Here is a 3,968-nt window from a genome sequence, read left to right as displayed (position 1 = left end):
ACTGGTCTCAGGTTGTCCATCGGGAGGGTGAGCGGTTGAGGGTAACTACATGAGGCACACTGAAGAAAGAAGATACAACAGCCACCCCACTGCTTGGGACAATGAATCCAATAGGCTCCCTTGCCTCGCTTTATGGAGGGGCAGGGCAAAAACATTTTGCCACCAAGAAGAGAACAGGAGTGGCATTCGTGCATAAGGAAGGATCTTGAGTGAACCAGTGTGGGGTTCTGTCCCATTATCTCATACATCTATCAAAATACAGCAGTCGCACGAGAAAATTCTGGGAGCTGCGAAAAAAAGAGGATTTCTGATCATTACATATCTTAATGTCTGGGAGAAAAAGGCTAGATTGCAGTTGATTGTTTGCCACATGAGCCCCTCTGCGCAAGCATCTCTGTGGGATTTCTGGCTTCAGACTGCACAGCCTCCAATTTCTTAGCTGCCAAACAACACCACAGCTGGAAAAGAAATACTGAAGAAAGGGCAAGGGGAATTTCCCTCTGGTATGACTCAAATAACAAAGATGATTTTGCTCGTTTCCACCCACTGCTGTCTTTGTTCCCCACCCGCTCTTAAGTCTACAGCATGCTCTGAAAATCTTCCAAACAGATGGTATCTTCTCCATGGGAGTTGCCTTCACAATAACAGAATTTGGCCCTTCAGAAAAAAAAATGTGTGCAAAAGTCCTTCACCGTTTTCATTCCCTGTCAATTCTGAACGGAAACAAAAATGGCATTGCAAGAGGTACTGATGAGGTGAAGCAAATATTGTATGAAAACATGTCACCGATGGTGTCAATAGAAATCCCTCATCAATTTCAGGGGAACCTGGGTATTATTTGCCATTTGCAAGAGACATACAACAACTGCATCTTTTATATCGCAGCAGGGAGAAATATCTTGAGACTCAAACTACAGTGCAAATGCAGAGTAATGCTACTAGCCCTTTCTGAGCCTGCAAAGTGGTTGGCAACCTTCAGTCTCTGAAGACTCTGAAGACAAGACTATGGTATAAGCCTACAGCACCCAGTATTCCCAGGCGGTCTCCCATCCAAGTACTAACCAGGCCTGACCCTGCTTAGCTTCCAAGATCAGATGAGATTGGGCATGTGCAGGGTAACAGTTGTGCTTTACATGTATTATTCTTGGTGGTGTCCTTACAATCACCCTGCAAGATGCATAGGGCTGCAGTCTTGAACATGCTTCCCTGCGTGTCAGAATGAGCTTACTTCAGAGCAGTCATGCATAGGATTGCTATAATTATTCTCATACTGCTGGTGGGGAGATGAAATAGAAAGGTAGTGGCCCAGCTAGTGAGAAGTCAGGCATAGGTGATATTTAAACCAGGAAAGTCCTGACTGACAGCTCAGCCTAGCGACGTAGCTAAGGGGGCAGGGGCACATTGTCCCAAGTACCACGCTTTGAGTGTCTTAGAGGCCTCTGAAAAGCACTTCTGGTTTTTGGCAAAAAATGGAAGGGCCTTACGGAGGTCTGTAAGACACCCCCCTCAGGCATGGTACATAGGGACTCAGAAGGTACCAAGTGTCTGAGGGCCCAATCCTATCCAACTTTCCAGCACTGGTGCAATTGCAATGGAGCCCTGAGGTAAGGGAACAAATGTTTCCATACTTTGAGGAGGCCTCCAAGACTGCCTACCCACCACAGGATGTAGTGCACAGCCCATTGCCACAGCTGCACCGGCACTGGAAAATTGGATAGGATTGGGCCCTCAGTGTACTCAGAAAGTATCCAGTGAGGGGGCATGGGGTATGGATGGGTATTTGAAATTTGGAGGGTATTGGGGGGGTGTTAAAATTTGGGGGGGGGTGTTATTGGGTAAGGGGGTGGCTCCGCCTCTTACAATGGTACACCAACTTTTTATGGTGCTATCTATGATTTATCTGTTACTGGCATACTTTGACTTTCCTCCAAAGAGATCAGGGTGGTGTACATGGTGAAATGCCTTCCCATTTTAACCTCAACAACCCTGTGTGGTAGGTTAGCTAAGAAATAGTGCCTGGGCCAAAGTCACCCTGTGAGTTTCATGGCTGAGAGTGGGAATTTGAACCCAAGCCAGAACCACACTTACAATTGCACTGGTGAATAATCAGTCTTCTATTGCAACATTACAGTGTTTTCTTATTAAAATATTCAAATTCACTCACTTTTCAATAAGCAAATTTTAGAACCAACCCACACAATCAAACTGGTATGGAGGGAGAAAGTGGGGATGATCAAAAGTGAAAGAAAGTGAATGTCCAGGTTGCAGCACATGTGCTGTTCCTTTATACACTTGAAAGCACTGCAACGGTGCAGCAAATGTAAGCTGAGTCGTGAACAGGGAGTGTAGGAAAGCCATTGCGAAACAACTTCAGCTCCTGCCAAATTCTGCACGAAGTGACTTGATTCACATTTTGTCCTTCACATCCCTTTTGGGTCATGTCATGAGAGTTGGTTTTTCATGTTAGCGATATCCAAATAGGATTCATATTTAAACCACTCTTTCAATAGAAAATATTTCTGCTAGGGACCTTGTTGATACAAAGGGGGGAGGACCCTTATTTGCCCAGGAATCTGAGATGGAAATTGGTATTCCTCAATGCTACTTCTATCCTGCTGCTTATTTATTGTCGTCTAATTATTAGTATTGCTTTCATTTGCTTGCTGTTATATTTTATCTTGGAAGCTGCCCTGAAAATGTTGGAACACTGGGGGGCAAAAGAGAAATTGATTAAATAAGTAAGACTAGCAAACCTTCATATTCTCCTCCTTGCTACCAAAAACTCCATTTTATTCTTAAATTCAGATTTAGATTTGTTTCCTCTAGGAAGTTGCGAGAAAGCCCTCTCAACAGTTTCTTTACACTAAGCCATGATTATTTACCAGTTACAATTCTATCATCTCTAGACTTTGTGCTGTAGCCATGTGCAGACCCAAAAACATCCTACAGTGCACACAGCTGACACATTAGCTCTAGACCACACTATAGATTCATTCACACCAACACCAGACATCAGATGAGCTACTTAAAGCTATTGCCATTCTTCCACTAAGAAACTCTACAAGCACCCCCCAGACAATGGAGTATATCTAATACATTGCCCCTTTCCTTCAGGAAGCTCAGAGTGACTTATCTGCCAGACAATTTCTCATCTAGGCAATGCTTCAGATAATCATGGGTTAGCTTTAACAATGAAATGGTATCAGGTGCTTTCAGCCCAGAATCTTCCAATGCTCCTGATTAAGTGCTGTATGCAGCACCCAGCCAGGAATGTGGAAAAATAACCAGACCAAATACAAGTATCATTCCCTCCCCCCACTCCCGGGACAATACCATGTCCCAAACAGAAATCCAGCATGGATAGCCATTGCAGCTATTGGCAATGGTCACCTTCTGGTCCCTTGTCAAGCTAAAGGAAAGAGTGATAGCTTAGGATGCAGACAATCTGAAGTTCAATCTCTGGCATCTCCAGTTAAGAATTAGATAGCAGATAACAGGAAAGACATCTTTCTGAGATCCTGGAGAACTAGAGCTGATCAGGCAATACTAGATGAATGAATACTTTAGCTCAGTATAAGGCAGCTCCTTGTGTTTAACAGGGCTGCTGTGCTCAACACTTCATAAATAATTGCATTGCTGAATCAGACCATCTAGTCTCATATTCTCTCTCCAGCAGTGGCCATATATGTGAAGCTCACAAACAGGGCCAGCACCACTCTGTCCCAGAATCTGGTAATCTGAGGCTAGACATGGGTTCCATTCTCATATGGACTGCAAGAGTTAGAAGGACTACAACAGAGAAAAGGGTTTGATACCCTTCCATGTTTTGTTAAGTCCTTACACAGCTGTGCACTAGAACCCCAAGTCACTCTCTTCTCTTAAACTATTATGGGCTCCATCCCCCCCCCATATGAACTTCTGGGCAGATGCAGGGAACCTTGGGGGTAGTGGGGCAATGACATTATCAC

At 44.3% G+C, this 3,968-nt stretch overlaps 1 pseudogene; it reads right to left on the bottom strand.

Moving 5' to 3' along the window:
- Positions 1-1,013: 1,013 nt before the first annotated feature.
- LOC136646380 (5S ribosomal RNA) lies at positions 1,014-1,135 on the bottom strand (annotated as a pseudogene).
- Positions 1,136-3,968: the final 2,833 nt, after the last annotated feature.

This window comes from Tiliqua scincoides, chromosome 3 (assembly GCF_035046505.1).
Source record: "Tiliqua scincoides isolate rTilSci1 chromosome 3, rTilSci1.hap2, whole genome shotgun sequence".
Lineage (NCBI taxonomy): Eukaryota > Metazoa > Chordata > Lepidosauria > Squamata > Scincidae > Tiliqua > Tiliqua scincoides.
Note: the sequence above shows the minus strand (reverse complement) of the source record. Positions and strands in the feature narration are given on the sequence as shown.